A 21,586-nucleotide genomic window follows, 5' to 3' on the forward strand; every position below is an offset into this window, starting at 1 on the left:
ACGGCTGCGTCAGGATGAGGGCGTCTGCTGCCGGTGTCACCACTCAGACAGCCAGCAGCCAGAACACACACACACACACACACACACACACACATTCTCCATAGTGTGACCCCTCACCGCCTTGGCAGCGCTCGCAGCGTTTATATCCTGTGAGTGGGCCAGCCAGCAGCGGAGTCACCGCCTTCACACAGCCGACGTTGTGTGGCTGCGAGCGAGAGAGCGGGCGAGAAAGACAGAGAGAGAGAGAGGGAGAGCCTCTGTTTGACACCTCTGAAAGGAAGAGGAAGAGGAAAGGAGGGGAGGGGGGGGCGTACGCATGATGGCATCTCTGGGTTCCTTTAAAGAACTTATGAACCGATCTACTCTGTTCTCATGATGCTTTGAAGATTTTACTATTTATCTTTGCTTTTGCTACATTGCTAAAAGCAGATGTGCGTAATAACAATTTCAGTCATTTTGTCGTGTTTATGTTATTAAATAAAAACGTATCATTGTTCTGGGCTTTGACATTTAAATATGTTCCGTAGAGCTCCAAATGAAAACGTTTCGGTATCTAGGGTCGGGCGTTTATCATTTATCGTGATACATTACTTATCGTGATAAGATTTTGATTTATGGTCATCACAATAAATTCTAATTAACGTTTACGTATTGTTGGGTATTTTTACAGTTTTTCTCCAATGTTTGTTCAATTCCGGCATCGGTAAATATCAGTACACTTGAAAGTGTGATTAAACGCAGCTACTGTGTGCAACGCGGTGACACAAATGGCACTGCTTCATGTGACTGGTGTCGTAAAGAATTATTATTACAAATGGGAAGTGTGTGTGTGGGGCTGTAAACGCTGCATCATCCAGTCACAGCCAGACATTTGCCTAAAAAAGAAGAAATAGTTTTTTTATGGTCACTTTCATCATAATCACAATAGTTTCACAAATTATTGTGACAAAACTTTAAGTGCATATCGCAAAGGCCTAACAGTTTTATACGTTTATTTTTATATGTTTTATTAGTCAAAAATCTGCTCTTCTACTGTTGCTTCACTGTCCCACAGAAAAGAAATAAAAATTTGAAGACCCAGTAAAACCTCATCACTGTCAACCATTATTATCCAAAACTGGTATTAATAATGTTACAAATATTCAGAGAATCCACATACACCCTTTTGCATGTTTTATGTATTCGTTTGTGAGAAATAGCAACTTCTAAAGCAAGAAGTTTGTATTTTCAGGTTTGAATCAAGCTAGATCCCCGACTCCTGATAGAGGAAAATATTATGATCTTTAATCTTTTATGTGACCAGCAAAGCACACAGAAACGAGAAATAATGAAGGATGAAATAATTCAAGTCATTTCAGTTCATCTCCATGGCGCCAATTCACAAGAAATGTCGTCTTGAGGCGTTTTCCAGAACAATATTTCAGTTCAGCCCTGCACACATTCCAGCTGATCCCAGTTTTCAAACAGCGCATGAAGCTCAATTCATTATTCAAAGTAGTTTAAAGTGTTTCTATCTAAGGAAACCCAGCAGTTTGCATTAATCATTGACTCCAAATAGAGAAACTGCTCAGTTGTGACTAAAGTGAAAAAAACTTTATGAATGACTAAGATGTAGATTCTAAAAAAAAGAAGATTTTATTAAGTGAAACTTAAAAACAAAATTCAATTATCCTGATCAGAAAAATGTCAATAATGAATATTTTTTTATTAAATTTGCATTAGAGTCCTGTTAACAGCTAAAAACAAAACAGTTGTCATTGGTTTTCACGTAAAGAAACAAAACAAATAAATTTCTAAACTATATTCACATCCTGAAAAGTGAAATGTCCCTATTTCACTTTAGTTAAGAAAAAGGACGAACATTCCTCCTTCACTAACGGCAACAGGGATAATAATAAATAATAATAATAATAATAATAATAATAATATGTTACAATCTGCACCAAAATATGTAAAACGTGACGTCACTGAGATCTTTGCAATTACTTGACATAATTTATTGTTGAAATAATGACCAAATAAAGCCGTAACCCTAAACCAAATAAAAAAAAAATCCCTTAATGCTTCCACCGTCACTATTAGTGCTCTTGCTTAATATAGCTTAACCCCATAACCAACCCTTGCGTCACAATAGAAGCATTTGTGTGTGACTTAATCAGACATGTTGCATAAGTAATGGAAAATTCAGGCATCGCCGATACGCCTCTCTGCTTTTTAATGCTGCGTGTGTTTTTCCTGAGCCGACTCGTGTGACAGCGGCGCTGCTGGTATCCCTGGGCGTCATAAAAGTCGCTGGTTTTCTCAGCGTGCGCACACACACACACCCTCACACACGTCACCGCGGGGCGGCGGCGAGCCGCAGAAGAACAAGCAGAGTGCTTCAAGATAAGACGTGGAGTCATGCCTCTGCAGCGTGACCGTGACATCACGCCTCCCCGTGCTGCACAGACACACTCGCCTAATATAGTCAGTACAGCACACACACGCACATGCACACACACACACACGCACACAGATCTGAGTGTAAGTTATTGTCTAGCTGCCAAATTTCTATCCGCCGTCCTTGGTTGGCTGCAAGCATGTGTTTCCTCAAAGGAGTGTGTGTGTGTGTGCGCGTGCGTGCGTGCGTGTGTGTAACTTCAGTGAATGAAATGACGTCGCTGTTACGTCTGTTCTTGCCCATCATGGGTTGAGAGTTTCAGTTTGGCCCGGACAGGTGCTCGCATGCCAAAGCCTCCTGTTTGTGTCTCTGTGTTGTCATGCGATTATTATCTTTTCACTCTAACCTTTTTGACTTGGCAGAGAAAGCAACTAAGTCATACGTGTAACCGGAGCCTGAAAGGGCCATGCTTATCTTTTCTAACAAACAGCCTACTTAAAGCATCGTGTTTTAACTGAACCGGATTGTTGGTTGTCAATAGACATGAAAGGTTTCTAAATCATCCGATGGATTGAGACACAAACGCAGAGAACGTGTCCTAGTTTTTTTCTCTGGCATTTTAAAGTGGCAGTGTTACAAATAAAGCTTCACATCATGTTATGATGCTTTTCACTCATCAGAAACATACGTGGAGTTTTGCTTTGATTCTTTCATGCATGTTTGAGAAATCCTTTTAATCTCCCATGGCAACCAATTAGTTGTGCAGAACGCCTGGTTGGACCTAGCTCCGCCTTCGAGGACAAAGCTCCGCCTAGAAGCTGCAACTTCCAAGCTTCCATGTTCCCTCCCGGCCCTGCCACTCCACAACTGAGCTCCTTCAGACTAGCCAGCAGCAATTAGCAAACACCTGGTGGAGCTGAACATCAGCTGAGCTCATTATAGGAGCTGCTTCTCAGAACAACACTGTGAAAATATATTGTTGAAGTTTAAAGGAGGAGCCATGTTGCGATGACTTCTTGAAGGCAGAGTTTAAGAAAGAGCAGGAGCTTCTTAAAGAGACAGAGCCCCAATTTCAAAATCTATGAAGTCATATTTGATATTTGCAGCATTTTACATAATTGGTTGAAATAAATAAAATGATTCTATGTGGCTACCCCTTTAAAAAAATGTATGCAATCTCTGAAATTTTACATCTAACATCTCGTCTGTGGAAATACAAAGCAATGTTTTGTTTTTTTAAAGCCAATCAGTCTCACTCATGAGAGAAATCCATTATGCCTTCATGTGATTTATTTCCTGACGCTTCTCTGTGTTACCTAACAATGGCGTGGAAATTTACTGCAGAATGTCAGTGCTTGTGTTTCTGTATCCCCCTCACAGCGACTCCCACAATCTCTCCAACAATGTTTACTTGGATAGATCTAATGAAACCGCTGCAGCTAAGACAATAGGTGGTTGAGAAAGGTTAAAAAAAACTCACACACACACACACGCACACACACCAGAGGACACTTGCTGTCTTCAAATCTTCTCAGTTTCACACCCAGCCTCACGATTGATTGGCGTATGGTAATTCTTGCACTTTAAGGAATCCGGCCTCTGCTCTGTCTTCTACGCTTTCCTGCCTTTATAATTCCTTGACATCATCTCTTTCATCTGTGTGTGTGTGTGTGTGTGTCACCGGTGACTCTATGGTCAGCTAATAAACTGGCCCCTCAAGCCGACCTGGTGGGATTCCCAGCCGGCCCGGCTGCCTGAGTTCACACCTTTTTGTTCACAGGAATCTCAGGAATCCCCAGCTTCCTTTCCACCGCAGTCTCCATTGTGTGTGTGTGCGCGTGGGTGTGACAACATGAAGGAAAGGCCCCCGCCTGTGTCGTGCGTGTGTGTTGAAACACATCTCCGCCCTGGTATCCACCCAGAGAATGCGAGCACGCAGTGTTCGAGCCTTTTGCCCACAATAGACTGAGTCACAGACTAAAACTGGTCCACTCCTTAGTTTCTGAGCAAATTCACTTTTTAGGGACCAACATAGCGATGCTCACCGATTCGTATCAAAGTGAGGTCGATGGGTCATATGAGCATTGTGCTCCAAATTTTTGAAAATGTCACATGCGAAGGAAACGCAAAGTTGCATTTTCTTCAAACTACTGTATGGTGTAAATGCTGAAATATCTGAAAAATGAGGATAATTTAAGTTAGAAGTGGGTGCTGCGGTGGCGCAGGGGGCAAAGCACAACCCACGTATGGAGGACTTAGTCCTCACAGGTCACAGGTTCGATTCCCAGCCTGACGATATTTGCTGCTCATCTCTTGTCAAAAATACTTTCAAATAAAGGCCACTAGAGCCAACAAAACTTTTTTAAAAGTTAGACGTTGACCTCTGGTTATACGTAAGATTATTTTAACATTACAGGTTAAAATGAATGACTAACTTTTTAAAAAAGTTTTCAGTAGTGACATCACAGATATTGAGTGACGTTTCCTATGATGTCAGTCATCTAACTTCTGAAGGTTATGTAAACAAATAATCCAAATTAACATTTACAAAATTATTACTTCATACAAAAAAATGTAGTTTGGTGTGTTACCATGTTGATTTCGTAAAATTTGTAATTGTGTAATTACTTATTTCTGCATAAATACCATCAGCTGAAAATTACTAAGTTGAATTTGTCTATATTTTATCACTAACGTCAACAATATTGATTTAATATCACATCATTAAATCAATAGCGTTCACTTAAAGTTGAACTTCTTCAAATCTATTCAGATAAATTAATGATTTTTTTAAGTGGATAATTGTCACTTTTCTGAATGTATGACAGTGCAAAACTATCACCCTGTCAACGCTTGTATATATTTGTAATTAAATACAGAGGACATATAGTTACAAATAATTAAAACACAACTAGTGACTAAAAAGCTGTGATTATAGGATACACTTCTGTACTGGATTTTGTACGTCTGACCCTGGAGGAATGTCTCACCAGTCAGGAATCTCACCGCACGTCGCTGCTGCGAAGTCATACTTCACTTTAACAAGAAACATTGTGGTGTTTCAATATCCCAGGATCTCGTTACACCCTTATTAAATACCTAAAACGGCAGTTGAATAGACATAAAAAGGGCATAAATGCAATTAAACTTTACGGCTTCTTTGAGGGCTAATGGCCTCCGCGTATGCGGCGCCCGTTCAGCCTCTGCGCCGCGCGCCGCCCTGTCGTCTAAATGTTTTTCACTCAAATGGCCACCGAGTTGTGATGCGCTCAGCTCACGGCGTTCCAAACGCTCTCAGCCGCTGCAGTTTTCTCTCCCTCCAGTTGTTGCTGCGCCTGTAGCATTAAAGGGATGAACGAAGTGCTAATTACGAATGGCTAAGCTAACCGCTCACTTAAGCTAGCCCAAGAACTTTTCCCGAGAACAGGCGATGCTTTTCTTAAACATTTCTTAACGATCGCATCAAAACATGGCAGCAATTGTAATGCAACGTTCAGAGGTTTTCAACTCCTATTTGCAGCTTTTTAAATAGTTTTCATGCTAGCTGCTAAAAGCTTACCGGTGTAGAAAGCGTCGTAGTTAGAAAGGAAAGGCTGATCCAGTCCCTGCAGAAATATAACGTGATTGTTTCGGTTCAGAGGAATTCAGCACAAGAAATCTTAAATTCATGTGTCGCAGATTAACCGCCACAAGTTTTAAAGGGTCTGTAGTTATCTGGAGACTTTTTATTTTTTTTAGAAATGTGACTGAAGCTCAACCGGTTTCTGCTAGCTGAGTTATAATTTCAGCACTGAAGTGTTGCTGTCCGTCAGCATGTCTGGAGTCACTTAGGCTCTGATTCATCAAGAATGCTTAGTGCTTGACTTTATAACCATTCATTTTCTGTGAATCACTCAGACCAGCTCACTCTCTCTCCAGACAGAACGAATCCACATCCATCTGTCGATACATCTGACGGCGAACGCCGCCTAGGACCACAGTCTACGGTCGTTACAGTGTTGAAAAGCTCAAATTGGGTCTTAGCATTATCAAGGTCTGGATACATCAGGGGGGAAAAACCAATGCGGACAAAGAATTTCCAAACTGCACATCTTTTTTTCCAAAATCTTAAAGATAAATGTCGGACTTTGTGAAACATGAACTCCTTGATTTATTCATAAATGATGTTCCTTCTCTTTGATAAACTTTTAATCTGACTCGTTAATCGTTTTGGGTTTGGAGTCACTGATTGAAAAATCAGAAAAGGGAATCGCTCGTCTTAAGTCAGGATGTTCAACTGGACCTGCTAGTTCTGGTTAAGATGTGAAAAGGTCTCCCAGGTGTCAGCACTCTGTGCTTTTAATATCTGTAAGGAAAATTAAGATATCAAAGCTTACAAACGGCATTTCATGTAGAACAATCCCACCCATATTTGACTTAAATTTTAAAACAGATTAATTAAATTTCCTCTTTCGTGTGTCAAAATCAACATTTGTTCAATGGTTTGGCAAATACACAGATAAAAAAACTCAGTTAAATAATTTGTACTCAAGTGTTCAGAATGTTAAACTTTAGGTATTTATAAAGTTTGTAATTTAATTTGTTTGATAAGCTAGACTTATTTTATTGTCATCATTGATGTAAAAAAGGAAAAACAGCATCAACAAACCACTGTAGTTAAGATCAGTTTAGAGGTCATAATAGTAGACAAATGTCGTCTACATAGAGTTTCATCTCAATCTTTTTTTTTTTGTACACTGAATAACAAAATTGTGAACTTCTCAGTTTGGCTTGTTGCCTCATTCTGGGTTAATAAGATCACTGTGTTTCCTAACGTTAGGAGTCTCTGGGATAGACTCTTGATTGAAGACTTAAGAAAGCATTTGGTGTTCGGTCGGATTATTTTTAGAGAACCTTTGACCCTAATGATTGCCCTCAGGAGTGACAATGCAGAATAGCAACATGTGTATATAGGTCAAATATTGCTCAATTCCACTTGCTACATGACTCACAGAAGTTTTTTAAATAGATCCGAACGGAGCCTGACAAAGGCCGGAATCTCTCTCCACTAAAACGCTGGTGTGTAACTTTGTGTTTGCCCACCACAGTGTGTGTAATGGGAGCGTAACAGGGGCGCAGCGTGTCCTTTGGTGAGTCACATGGCCTCTTGTGAGTAACAAATCAGTTATGCGATTCCTTAAGTTCAAGCCTGCCATTGAACGCTGCTGCCCTGCCCTAGTTTTGCGTCCCGCGCCAGCAGGGAGGAGGGTGTAAAACGGCGGGGCAGGGTGGGACCGCCACCCGCGGGTGTGGCTGGCGAACATGGCATGGGGGAATAGAATCGGGGCGAAAAGGCAGGATGTAGGTAAGAACCTGGATTGCGGTCGTGGGTGAACTGAGGACTGTGGGGGCGGAGGGGTAAGTTAAGGTCACTGCAAAGAGTCAAGAGGAACTGCTTGAATTCTTAGGTACTTTCTTTGAAAAAACCTGTGGTTTCAATGAGGTTTCTCACTTGCTTATGAGGCAGTCCATTCTTGACAACCTGGGTACATTCTCTTTGTGGTCTATGTAATCGACGAAGGAACCAGACGTGATGCACATAAGAGCGTTTGTTTATGTTGCTGAGTCTGGAAGTCATATAGACCCTTCTGCCTCCTTCTTCTAAAGATTGGTCAACTCCTTGTAAAGATGCCCCAGACTTCTAGCAGGAGGAGTTTCCTTTTTTTCTTTTAAGACACAAGGCATGCACACCCATGCACATTTACTCCACCTCCCTCTGCCCCCCTCCTCCTTCCTCTTACTGTCGTTTTTTCTGAATGGTCCTGTCCTCTTCCTAACCTCAACCAAGTGCTCTGTAAGGAGAGACTGCCCTCCGCGTTAGGCTCAGCCCTCCTCCCCCCAACGGTGCAGCTATAAGAGAGAGCGCTGTCGGACTTGTGTGTGTGAGAGCTGGACGGTGTCAGTCAGTCAGACAGTACTTTTCATTTGGTTGCAGGGGTGGGAGGGTTTATGGGAGGGAGGGTGAGAGGAAGAGAAAGGGAGAGCACTGTGAAACATGTGATAGTGCAACTCTGGCCGGGGCTTGTAGGGAGTTTAACGGCTGTGGTGTCTCCAGAGCTCTGGGAAAGCACCTTTAGCCCAGAGGGAGCCTCGCAAACTGTGAGAAAAAGTGTGTGCGCAAGACGGAGAGAGAGAGAGAGGGAGGGAGATAGAAAGTGAGAGCCGGTTATGCAGCGGACTGCCGCTGTCACTTTAAGTCTGTTACTGATTACACTCAGAAGAATGCAAGCGGGAGGAGGAAATGACAGGAAAAAAAGAAAGTGGATGAAATCTTTCAGGGAGTTACGAGTGAAGTTTCGTGCAACTTGCCGTCACAGTTACAGACAGTGACGTGGGTGAGAAGTTGTTACCCAATAGTGGGTCTCTCTCTCGCTCGCTCTCCTTCGTCTCTGTGTGTGCTGGAGGCAAGCAGGGTTAAAGACGCAAGGATCCCTTCAGGAAGAGCGAAGAACACCCAGAGACACCGAGATTGGAGGGAGGATGAGGAGCTGGGGGGCATTTGAGGGGGGTTCCCTCATTCCAAAGTCAGCACCAGGAGGAAACTCCCACCCAGACGGTAAGTGAAAAAAGGAGAAAAAAAAAAAAGCAAAAGACTTCCAGAAAAAAAAGAGCTGCTGCTGCTGCTGCTGATGGGTATCATATGTTGGATGTTAAGGTTTGAGAAACGGTTCCCAGACCCTTCATAGGCTGAGAGAAAGAACAGGAGGCTGTGGCAGACAGTGTTGGGTGAAGTAGAGGAAATGCCTGAATGAGCTTTTGAATTGTGTGTGACCAGTTTTCGTTTTTTAAAACGCCTGTGTGTGTGAGATCAGTTTGAGCTTGGTCCTGAAGTCCAAACCGGTCATTTGGGCCACATTGCGATCGCATTAGGGAAGCGTGAATCATAGCTACATGGTTCATTCTTCTGCCTCTTCCTCGGAGTCCGAAGGAAGCGGCGTTTGGTATGCAGTAGTCTCATTTATCAGTGCCTGATGCTAAGTGATTAGCTGTTAATAAGTTATTTTCTTCATGCTGAGGCTCTACTTCCTCTGACTGCCTTTCGGTTCTCCCCCACCCCCCTTTTCCTTTGACACAGATAGCACTGTCCAGTCCGTCTGCTCAGCAGCAGCAGACAGCATGAATGAACTGAGCACGCAGGTGGGTGGGGATACTATGTCACAGTGTGGACGCTGCTGTTTAACTTCTTTATGAATGGACACTGCGGGCGGCTGATGTGATTGGTTGAGCCTGACGTTACAACCGGTGAGCCAGGATTCAGGGTTTAGACGAGTCTCCGCTGTCTCTCTGACTCTAAAAAACCCCTCTGTCTTTGGGTAGTAGTGTGGGAATGTGTCTTTAAGGAGTTGTGTGAATCAGAGCCAGTGGTTCCGAATGACATGTTTTCCTGAGATGGGCTGAGTCACAAGTCGAGCAGTGGTTCTTGTGTGTTGGTCTCTCATGCGTCTTCCCAGCTGTTGTCCTTCAGATTATCTCCCACTCTTTCTGACTAAGACTTTTGATGTATCAGTGTGTGTTTTTTCATGTGTGTGTGTGTGTGTGTGTGTGTGCGTGTCTGTGGTCATAAATCAACCAGGCCCTCCAAAAACCACGTGAGCCGCTGCCAACAGCCCAGCCTACGGCCACACATGCATGCACACCCTGCGCCTTTTTCACAGCCACTCCTCGTGCTCCGACAAGACATGTCCGCAGTCTTGTTTTGCCCCTAATCTCCCCAGGGTCACCGGAGGGGGGTGGGGGGGGGCAGTCCTCCAGAACACACAACTCTGTAGTTTATTGTTCCGAGAGGTGCGGTAGAGGGAAAGAGGCGGAGAAAGAGTGTGGGGAGTGGTGATAAGGAATTGTCACGCCCGAGTGCAAGGATCCACGAGAGCTTATCTGGGAAAGGTTCCGGTGCGATTGTCATTGGGGGCAGATTGGCGGCGAGATGCATCACTGGTATCTTGATGGAGGAGATTACATTCCTCTGAAGATTAGCGTGGAATCTGCCCCTTTGTCTTGTCAAACTGCCTACACAGTGAACCCTGACCTGGTTTTCTTGGCAGGAAGTAATTTAGGTAAACTTTGCTTCTGTTACACACCAGGTAAAGTTGCTCTGCACTCTGAAACAATGCATGGGTGTTTCTGTGACAATTGTTCATTGTTCTTATTTGAAAATGTGCAGACAACAATTTAAAAGTTGGACATCTACTGTACATGGTGTGTGACATGGTTGACCTGTCATAGGTGAAGTCATTACTGTATGTGAGAGCAGATGGATGTGTGTCTTTTGTCTTCTTGAGCAGGTTCCATGTCATAGTTATCACCTACCCATGTCAGTAATATTTATTTTCCCAACAACTGAAGACACAGCGAGATACTGCCATGATCCAACATTAAGGAAAAGAGACCTTCTAAAGTAAATAAGACTTTAGAAGTTTAGTATTTTCTAAACTTGATTGTCACAAGTTAGGGTTTCTATTTCTAGCAAATTAGCAAAACAATGAATATTGCTATTCTGTACTGACTTTGTAGCCAGTTTCTGCTCAGACTGTCAACTGTGAACAAAGCTAGCTCAAGCTAGCTATTTAGAAGTGACCTTCTAAGTTAAAGATCTTTTTGAAAATAAAATTTAAGAAACACAATTTGTACCAAATAAGCAAAATGATAAGTGATAAATGAATTGACTTTTTAACCCGTTTTTTGCTCAGACTTTCAATAAACGAATGAAGCTAGTCTTAGCTAGCCATAGCTTGCTACTCACAAGGTGGCCTTTTAAAGGTAATAAGACTGCTTTGACAATCAAACCTAGGAAACAAAATTAATTCTAAATAAGCAAAACTATAAACATTGCCACTCTGTATTGACTTTATAACCAGTTCTTGGCTCAGACTGTCGATAGTTGAACAAAGCTAGCCCTTGGTAGCTACTCCGAAGCTGAAGGGTTTATGTAATCTTATGTGAACTAAAGTCAGTAAAACTATGTGTAACTGCAATACCATGCAAGTAAGTTCTTAGTTCATCTTGTGAAAAGGCTTCAGTGGACTTTAATCATGATCTTGCATAGTTCAAAATGGCGGTCTATGAAGAATGATGAGACTCTCTCGAACACATGGCATTGTTATATTATCATTGAGTATTGTAATAATTAGGCAATCCACATTTTTCTCATTACTTTCACATCCTGGTGACTAAAATCAGTCAAAACGGATTGGGAAAGGCCATCCAAGTGGTCAAGCTTTCTGTTAGCATGCAGAATGCTTGCTAACAGAGATGGGTCTATTGAAGTAGCCGTGTTTAGCCTTGCATAGCAGCTTTTTGTGTTTGCACTTTGGGACACTTCTTATATGAGGTCAGTTAATGCTATTTGATGTTTTATCCCACTCTATTTAAGACTAGACAAGAGCAACAACCAGCATAACCCTGGAGTGTTTTTTAATTTGCCATTACAGATTGGAAATTATTTTAGATAATCTGCTAGCATGTTTAAATTATCCATGAGCATCTAGCAGATTATCATAGGAACGCAACCTTGAGTAAAAAAAAACTACCAGTTTTCAAGGTGTTGCACAAAAAATTAAAACAAATATGAATATGACACCTGAGTACATCATAATATTAATAATATGATCTTATTCACTGCCATACACTGCAAAACCAAAATGGCATGTTGCTAAAGCTCAGTCTGTTCATTTTAGGCGATTATTGCATCATTGTACCTTTTCGGCGTTCTTAACTTTAAGTGGAATCAGTAGGACAGGGTCGTGTAGTTTATTGGTGCCAAACAGACATGCTGGTCAGAGCTTCCCAACTGTAGTTTTAAAACTACAGCTTTTATTTTGTAAGAATGTTGGATAGCAGTGTCTTAATTTCGGCTCCAGGAGTCAGTGTCCGCACGATCTGAGAGTTCCCCAAACCGATGAATTTGTCTCTCTTGTAAATGGCAGATTTCTGATGCAACCTCCTTTCAGCAACAAGTGGGGGAAGGTTTCTGCTGCATTACTCTGTGTTTCAAAAAGCAAAAGTACGGTGGAAAATGCTTGCTAACAGAGATGGGTCTGTTGAAGTAGCCATGTTTATGTATGCAGACACTGCAACACTAATGTTGTTCAGTCAAAAGCAGAAGCTTTAGCTGCTACCCAAATATATAAAGGTTATTCCAGGCATGGCACCAACATGTAGAGCTCCAACCAGATTATGCCAAACAGTGTGAGGGGTTTAAGTTTAACTGATGAGTATTGAATACAGTAAGATGATGCTGTAAGACCATAGTTGGTTAGTCTAACTATAGCCATCTACTTGCCTCTGAAATAGATAAGCGGTGTGCTGGTTGACCTATTCAGAAAGAAATTAACGTGTTCTGGATGTGAACCTAAACCTGACTCACCTGAATAAAGTAATTAGGTAGTGGAAAACAAATAAAACGCCAGCAATTAGCCTTGGTTTTTAGCAGGCAGCAGTAAAAATCAGGTTGGACTGAAAGGCAGGATCATAAGGTTTATCACATGGGAAGTTAATTATTGTCAAAAATTTACATATATTAACATGTATCAGCTGTACGTTAGAGGATTTTACTTTGTCTTGATATAAGTAGTGATATTGGTTTCATGGACAGCGTTTGCTCTGACAAACCAAAGTTGAGCAGTTGTACCTCTGTGATCTTGGGTTGGGGTACTTTTTTATTTTTAGAAAAGTAACATTACGTTTTCTGAGGTGCAGAAAAGTGCTGTGGGTGAAAGGGAGCAGACGTTGAGTGTTCGTGGTCAGACTGGCAGAATAGGACTTTGCTTCAGGGCTTCCCGTCATGACCGGCCGTCTTACTCCACAGCGGAGGGTGGCAGACGCACACGTTTCCTGAAGGTGGGAAAGGCTGAGGGAAGTTAGACCGCAAGTCACCCCTATCCAGCCTAAACCTCCGGCTGGTGTCTATGGCAGTGAGACATTGCGACATAGCATAGTTCCTCCAATGCTGGTGGAGTTATGTAACAAAAACTAGGTTAAGAAGTCTTCACTATGACTTGACTCATTCCCTCTTTCCCCACTTTCCTTTTCACATGACTCTCTTTGTTTATATAGCAACAAGTCTGTCATTCTCCGCTAGATCGTAGAGTTAAGGCTTAGTGGCATGACTTTCACGTCACAGGACTGAATGCTGAACGTGCACAACAGGAGGAGCTGGCTCCAGCCTCGGTATGCATGTGTCTTCTCTGTACTTTCTGTGAATGGGCTTTTTCCTGTGTGTGTGCGCGTGTGCGCCCGGGTGTGTGTGTTCTCTAGAACAGTCGTTCCAACGGTGTTCAAACCACACACACCTGGCCTTCTTCCTCCTTTGCTCATATATGGGCAGAGCTTCCCCTACCTGGGCCCCACACTGAATTCCAATAAGTGGCAGTCTTTTTTCTGCGTGTGTGTGCGTGTGTGTATAAACCAACACGAATGCGCGTAGTTGTGTGTGTGTGTGTGAGAGGAAAAGGTAGTGGAGACGGATGCACGTCATGGAAAACCAGGATCAATGGGCAAGGCCTGCAGAGCTACGTTTTTAAGGTGTTCCTTTTGTTTTCCGAAGGTAATCAGTTCACACAATGACTCAGCTTGGCTGATTATTCAAAGTGGCTGGTGTAGGAAGACGTCAGAAAGGAATTGGGACTATTGCACAAGATCAGTCTGATGCTGAAGCAGATTAGCAGGTTCATTCAATCAAGTGTCAAACTCTTGGGAAGTTACCTAAGAAACTCTCCCTGCTGCCATTGTCCCGTTTCTTAACTGTTGGCGTTAAGATCTGAGATATTAGCGGTCAGGTTGTTGCTCTCCCAGCCAGAGCTCACATTATAAAACTCTAGACTCCACATTGCTGCTTGTTGGGACTAATGAAGCAGATTTATAGCCACGTGTGCCAGGGTGCAGTCCTAGTTCTCCGTAAACCCTGTGACCCAACAGAGGCAAAGTGCCTCTTTTCCCCCAACGTTGGACAAAAGGACACTTTTCATCTCTCTATCCCTTCTCAAACTGACACCCCTCCGTCCTCTTGCTGCACCTCTTTTCTTTCCTCAGCACTTCTGCCAGGCCCTCGTAAAGCAGCTCGAGGAGGGAGTTCGCTTTCCTCGCTCTTTTCGCCAGCTCTTTCCCATCAGTCCAGCCTCCTGGAAGAGCCCGCAGACATCGCTCTCCTCCTCTGGAGCTGGAGCTCTCTCTGGAGAAGGCCTTTCGCTCGCTACGCTTTAACCCTGAAGTCAGTACGATAATTGAGTGAAAGCCATCAAGCAGCAACCCAGGGGAGCCATTTAAGAGCGCCTGACATGTAAAGCCTGATGGGGCGATAAGGGACTTCCACCGGCCTTTCTGGCGGAAACGGATCAGCATTGATAAAAAGCTGTTGGTTTTCTCTCTCCGTTTGGGTTGAGAGTTTTTACTCACAATCACGTCCAACTGAGACTCTCAGTCTGGGGTCTGCTGGGGTCTGTGCACCCGATTGACTGGTTACTGCTTTATTGGCAGGAAGCACCCGGGGCTCACTGCATCTTATCACCTAGAAGAAGCATCTCTATGGGAAAAAAACCACCAAAACATTTTGGTCTAGGACAATTTTGATTATTCACTTTAATACCAGTTCTGCTTCAAAAAGTGGACACACTTTGGTCTTAAAGTTGTCTCTCTTTTTTTTTTTAAAAGAAAATTGCAAGAAGACGCTAACCGCTGCCGCTGAAAGTAACAAAGTTGTCTTTCAGTGAGTGCAGAAAGGGAAGAGGAAGAGGAAGAACTCCAGTCATCCTCCAGACCTATTTTTGGATCCTTTTTCTTTATTCACAAACGTGCTCCGGCAATGTAGGTTTTTGATAGATAACGAGCGCCGAGTTGCAGCCGAAGGAAACCTTAAAGATGGAGCGCGGAGCAGGCTGAGCGCGCTCAGGACGTGGAGAGACAGGGAATGCATCCACACCCAGCTCACACACACACACACACACACACGCACATACACACACACACTTGAGCAACAAGCAGCACATGTACACAAACGGTTTGCAGCAGAAGTGAACTTACAGTGCACATACACACACAGACACAAACTTTTAAGAATGGTCACCTCGCTTCCCCCCGTCCCTTACATTCATGCTAAAGCATGGCAATGATTCAGTTCCTCTTTGTCCTCTCCTTGAAAGTTTGTGTGGTGTGTGTGTGCTGCATGTGCGCACACAGTTGTCACTTTGTGAATGTGTTGCTGGTGTGTGTGTGTCAATGTGGATGTGGTCAGGCCCAGTCATCTTCGAGGCAACTAAGAGGAAACCCACATCAACTGCCATGTAACCACACTCTAGGAATAGCAGTGCCCAGCTCAAGTAGGAATGGAATGACACGCCTGGCCTCGCCCCTCCTCACCCACGCTAGCAACCCCCGTAACCCCCACCACCCTTCCCACCCACACACACACACACACCCTTCCTCAACCGGTGCAACTTTGTTTTTTTCTGAAGTTCGAGCTGCTTGACTGTTGCTGGTATCCTGAGGGGGGGGTTGGGGCGTGGGAGGCTGGGGGTTGCAGTTTCCCTTTGCGGTGTCGATGACCAGCGCGGTCGTGTTGCAACGCTGCGGTCCGGATCCTCGTCTGATTGGTCTTTGGTTGCTGCAGTTGGAAACCCTGGTTACTTTGTGCTTCCAGTTTTCCTGTTATGTCTCCAGCTCAAGCTTTGTCCTGCAAATAAAATGCTTCAGTAGAGGGTAAAAAAATAAAAAATAAAAAATCTGATTGGCGTACGCTAGAGATAGAACTTAGGATTTTAGACGATACAAGACGATAAGGCAATATGTTTGCAATATTTTTGAGGAAAGTAAAAATAAAAGGGCACAAATTGCAAACCTTTGAAGGAATCTTGTGACCGTCCTCATCTCAGTCACACCAGTCCTTCTATTGCTGGTTTCATGCATGGCTAACAGCAACGGCTTCATATCAGGAGCTTTAGCAGCTAACAGCTAAGACGAACTGCGTTCATTTCAAAATGCTTACAAAGTATTTGGGTGAAGTCGATTTCTTTTTTTCATAAGTACCAGACATGCTGCCTGAAGTTGGATTTAAAAGCAGTGAATGCCTCTCAATCGGATTCAAAAATACGCATTTCCTTCAAAGCGTTGTCAGAGAAGTTGATGCCAGTGGGCAGGCCGGACTTCCTGTAGTTGTTCTGGAAACGCTCCTGTTGTACAGCAGTCTGATGAAGAAGACGCTGCTGACGCCGGTTTTCTGTAATTTTTTTAGTTTTATGAAGAATCTCCTTCAGTGCTTTAGTAATAGTCTTGTCAGCAAGTGTGATAAAAACATTTCATCAGTCATGTACAGCAGGGTTAACCCAGGAGCTACTTCCGTTTTGGCTTCAAAATAAGAGTCTCAAACATTGACACAACAGCGCCTAGAACTTGTACCATTCACACTGGACAACATTTAAATACGTCAACTTCAAAATATAGAATACCACAATATGTAAAACCTGCATAAACGCCTTTTGAGATGTATAATGTTACATATTTTGACTGGTCTGTTCTAAACTGATCTATTAAACACTTTATGATTTGTAAAAGCTTTACAATAAAAAACAAAGACAATTAGTTTAGCCCGGAATACTGCTAAATTTCTGTGGAGTGTTGATGGCCTCAGCAGTGTGGACCTTTTTGCCTCCTGGATGTTCTGGTGGTCCACCTCTGGTTTGCACTGTGGACCTCTCTGCTTTGTGGCGGCTGCAGCATCACCAAAGAGTGGAAAAAAGACGTAGATAAGACTATATGACCTTATCTGCAGTCCTGGGAACTTACACATGCTCACTGGTTTGGAGCTGCTACTTCAAACCTGAATGCAGCTGTCTTTATGGGTTTGTTCTTTTACAGTGTATGTACTGTAACCTCATGTCTGAGTGGAGTCTAAAGTCTTTCTTTTCTGTTTTACAGGGAGGCCACTTCTGCAACGACTTTTCCGAAAATATAACCGAACATCCATGTGACCCACAGCAGTTTCCAAGAAAGGTAACCTTTTTTTTTTTTTTTTTTTTTTTTACTTCACCACTTTCTTCCCCCACACTTCCCTTCCCACCATCTTTTTTTTTTTCTAAAGAAAAACTGCGTTCCCTCCAGCAAAGAACAGAGCCCCAGGCCACATCCTTTTACACCTCTTCAAATCCCTCGGTACAAAGCCTCAGTGGGAGAACTTGCATTTTATCACAGATATGTCAACTGCTGGGGAAAGACAAATGATGCAACCTCAAACCTGAGCGTGAGACATCTCTGCTGCCGGCGTAGAAACGCGGAGAGACGCGGCGTGAATGGTGACGGGAGAGGCTGGACTGTGGGCCGTGGGGGGAAGGCGAAGGGAAGGCAGCACAGTTCTGTTAATTAAAAGAAATTGGAGTCAAGTGACCATCAGCTGGTGGAGGATTGTTTGATTGGTGGGGTCATGGGGCTTCAGGTATGCAGAGAGGCTGAGACGGCCAGGATGCCTCCTCAGTCTCCGCTCCCTTTGCGACACCGATTGACTCTTTGCAGCAACGTCACTTAAACACGTTGAGGCGCCATGACGGACGCCGTCTACCCAAGTGGTTTCTGCCAGTATAGCCATGGCTTGTACTTGTTTAGCTAATCTTTTGTGGAAGTGGCTCACAACAGTTGGAAATAGCTGGCTTAGAAACTGACCCATATCACTATGTCATAAACTGCGTTTCCTTTTACACCAGAACATGCTAGGCTGCATAATGCTGGGGCATTTTCTATGTGATTACTAATGATTCGACTCCTACATTCTCCATAGTGCAATATTTGATTGTATCTTGCTAGTCTTACTTATGAAGTACATGAACGTTAATCTTCTTACCTGGTAAAAAGCGTCGACTGCAAGTCCACAAATATGCCAAGGGCTGCTAGTCCATTGGATTGACAGCAGCTGCCCGTCCATCATGACTTCTTTCCTCATTAAAAGTTATGCAACAAAATGACAAGTTTGGTTTGCATCATTATCTGTTTGTGCAGCAGACCACATAGCATCCTAGCCGGCGAAGTTCTGAAGAGTGGGTTTATCGTATCGTTTATCGTTTATCGGGATAAATTTCATGTCTTGATAAGATTTTGATTTGTCGTTGTCACAATAAATTACGATTAATGATGTTTGAAAACCCCTTTGTTATTATAACCAGTACATTTTCTACATACATGACTGGTGTCCTTCAGAAGCGTTTTACAAATAGGTATGTTTTTCAAGAGCAGCTATACGGTTCTTACGGTCACTTTTATTGTTAACACAATTTTACCACAAAGCGTCATGATAAAGCTTTAAGTCCATATGAGCAAGCCGTGGCGTGACGTCGTGTGCAGAGGGTCAGTGTTATAGGGACGGAGTTGGTGTTCCCGTTACGTGTCAGGGCCGGGGCTGGAGCCGACACGGTGCGGCCTCCGCCTGCCGTGCCTCAGGGCTAATGGGAAAGAATGACAGGAATCTGCCACTGATAATGCCAAGCTTGGAGATGTTCGTCAGCAGATAATCTCCCATATCCTTCCCCTCCCTCAGGCTGCTCTTCTTCTTTCTGCTTGATCTGCTTGTCCCCTTCTCCCACCCCCGCCTGTTCATCAATGACTCTCATCTTTGTTGCCCAGAATATTTTGATAGTTTTTCTTTTTTGTTTTTTTTGTTTTTTTGGGTGGGAGTTAATAACGGAAGTGTTCGCTCTGTCCTCAGATGGCGTCCGCAGAAGTGTGCCGACTCCCGTCTGCTGCTTCTCGGCTCTCTGGTGACTGTCAGCTGCTCAGTAGGCAGTGTAGATCCTGTGTAGCAATCAGCAGCTACATCTGGCTACTGGGTCTCTGACGGCTCCGCCCGCTTCCCGGTCCAAAGTTCTTCCTCTGTCGGCCCGTGGCGCGTTCCCACTCCACCACCGGCTGTGATTTTGGGGGGCCCGTTCAGTGACGGGATGCTGTCGGTGTCACAACTCCACCAGGGCCCATCATCACATTTGTTCTTCTTCCTGTTTTGTCAATGTCATTTGGCATCTCTAAGTTTCTGACTTCTGATTGAATTCCGTCTACTTTGATTAAGCTACAAATGGGCACATTTCATAAAAATGGTGTTGACGGATGCCCAAGAAGCCACACTAGGGAGATATTTGCTTTGTCCTGAACCTGGCATACAATGTAGATTCCTGTGTGGTTCAATTCTACAGCTACATTGTCTGCTGGGTTTCTGGCTAGCAATATAAGCTTCTGTGACATGAAGGTCACCTTTGCTCCATAAGGTAAGAATCTATCTTCTGTGCTGCCAAAAAGTATTTGGCCCTGTTAAGATTTATTCTGCTTTTGTTGTTTTGTGACATTTAAGTGTTTCAGATTGTCCAACAAATGTTAAAGTGGCAGTGTTATGCGTTTTCCAGGCACATAATGGCAAAGCAACTATGTTACCTTTAGTTGTTATAAAAATGCTGCATATATCAAATATGACTTAAAAGAAATTTGACTTCGCAGTTGAACACTTTAAAATTGGGCCTCTGTCTCTTTAAGAAGCCCCTACTCGTTCTGATCCTCCACCTTCAGAAAGTCATCACAACATGGCTCCTATATTAACCCTTCAACAACATTTTTAAAAGTGTTGCACTGAGAAGTAACTTGTAATAAGCTTAGTAGATGTGCAGCTCCACCAGGTGTTTGCTAACTGCTGCTGCTGCTAGTCTGAAGGAGCCGTCGAAGGCGGCAGTTCCACAAACCCGGAAAGAAAAATCTGTCTAGACCTCGACAAACTGAGCTGAGTGGTTAAGGGTTCCAGCAACAACAAACTTTGACTAACTGGAAGACAAATGCTTCTCAAATATTCTGTGGCCTGATGAGACAAGAGTCACATCTTTTTCAATGCGTGTCCTTCGCCTAGCTTACAGCGATCTATCATGGCATTTCAGAAAAACCACACAATGCCTGCAGTCAGACATGTGATGGTCACAGGAAGCCCATCAGGACGTTCAGCCGTAAATGGCTAAAAAATAAAACCAGAGAAAACGAAGGGTTTGGATTGGACTAGTCAAAGTCTCATGCTGTTTGTTCTTTAACCCAACACCTCAATTTAAAATACTGATTGCCAGTTATGATAAGTATTATGGGGTAATTATTTTCCATAACGGTTTTCCCTTAACGGACGAAATCATCATCTGAAAACTGCACTTTGTTTTTACTCGGGTTGTTTTGGTCTGATAATCAAATCTGTTTTTCTTACCTGAAATACTTAAGTGCATTAAAAAATAAGCAGCATAAACAGAAGATGTTTTCATTGCACTGCATCCTATCACTGAAATATGTCTGACCCTGACGATTCCAATAAAGAGAAAATATTTCAAATTAAACTCGCAGAATGACTCGTGGTGTTCTTTGTGCGACTATTCATTTGAGGAGCAGGAGAGAAATCTCCGAATGTGCAGAATCTAAACGGATTCACCGTTGCCTCTGTGTGTCCCTGGAGTTGGCCCTGAGCAAGAGAAGCCAGAAATATTCCAGTAAGTCAGCACAAAGCTGGCTTGTTGTCTGTCAGAGTGTCATCAAGACTGCTGTCAGACTGGCTCCTTATTAGCGGGACAGCACTGTCTTCTCCACAGCCAACACACACACACGCACACACACACACCTGGAGAGCAAAGCTTCACATAATGCCTCCAGAAGACACTCTGCATCCCTACCTGCATTTACAGCTCTGAAGGTCACACACTAACAAATCATATACAGCACAAAACCTCCCTCCACATCCACTGGTTGCACTGAAATGGTGTGTGTTTGAGTCTGATGTGTGTTCTTACCCACACGAAGAACACTGAAGCTGAGGAGCACAAGACATGGGAGGAGATGCAGGATTGTCCTCTGTGTGCCGGCGACCTGGGAATGAGGAAGCATATAAAAGCCATTCATCAGATTTAACATCCAACCAATCAGATGCACGATTGACTCTGGGGTTTTTAATGGAAGTAGCAACGATGGTGTAATTAGAAAACTCTCCTGGTTTGTTCAAAACAATCGGATGTTGTGGATTTTATTTTTTTTTTCACACAAGTTTGAAAAAGTGTTTCAAATGAAAAATGATCTCATTGCATATTAAACCTAAATATAAACAGATAAAAAATCATTTTATCTGAGCCTCTGGACTGAAGCGTGTCCAAAATTAAACCATAAAATTAATGAAAGTAAAAAGGCAAATAG

General features: G+C 43.3%; 2 long non-coding RNA genes across 4 annotated transcripts; one reads left to right on the forward strand and one right to left on the reverse strand.

Moving 5' to 3' along the window:
* The first annotated feature begins 7,222 nt into the window (after window positions 1-7,222).
* On the forward strand, window positions 7,223-20,748 carry LOC107838565 (uncharacterized). Of its 2 annotated transcripts, XR_001664651.1 has the most exons (3): window positions 7,223-8,975; window positions 17,324-17,398; window positions 19,098-20,748. It is a non-coding gene; the product is annotated as an uncharacterized LOC107838565 (long non-coding RNA). The 2 variants fall into 2 exon arrangements; XR_001664650.1 differs by lacking the exon at window positions 7,223-8,975 and having other exon boundaries at window positions 16,081-17,398.
* Window positions 14,962-21,493, reverse strand: LOC107838564 (uncharacterized). 2 transcript variants are annotated; one of them, XR_001664649.1, is made up of 4 exons: window positions 21,190-21,493; window positions 18,240-18,328; window positions 17,640-17,757; window positions 14,962-16,082 (listed from the first exon to the last, which is right to left on the reverse strand). It is a non-coding gene; the product is annotated as an uncharacterized LOC107838564 (long non-coding RNA). The 2 variants fall into 2 exon arrangements; XR_001664648.1 differs by lacking the exon at window positions 14,962-16,082 and having other exon boundaries at window positions 17,488-17,757.
* Between the last annotated feature and the right edge of the window lie 93 nt (window positions 21,494-21,586).

The sequence above is a fragment of the Poecilia formosa genome, unplaced genomic scaffold (assembly GCF_000485575.1).
Source record: "Poecilia formosa unplaced genomic scaffold, Poecilia_formosa-5.1.2 Scaffold280, whole genome shotgun sequence".
Lineage (NCBI taxonomy): Eukaryota > Metazoa > Chordata > Actinopteri > Cyprinodontiformes > Poeciliidae > Poecilia > Poecilia formosa.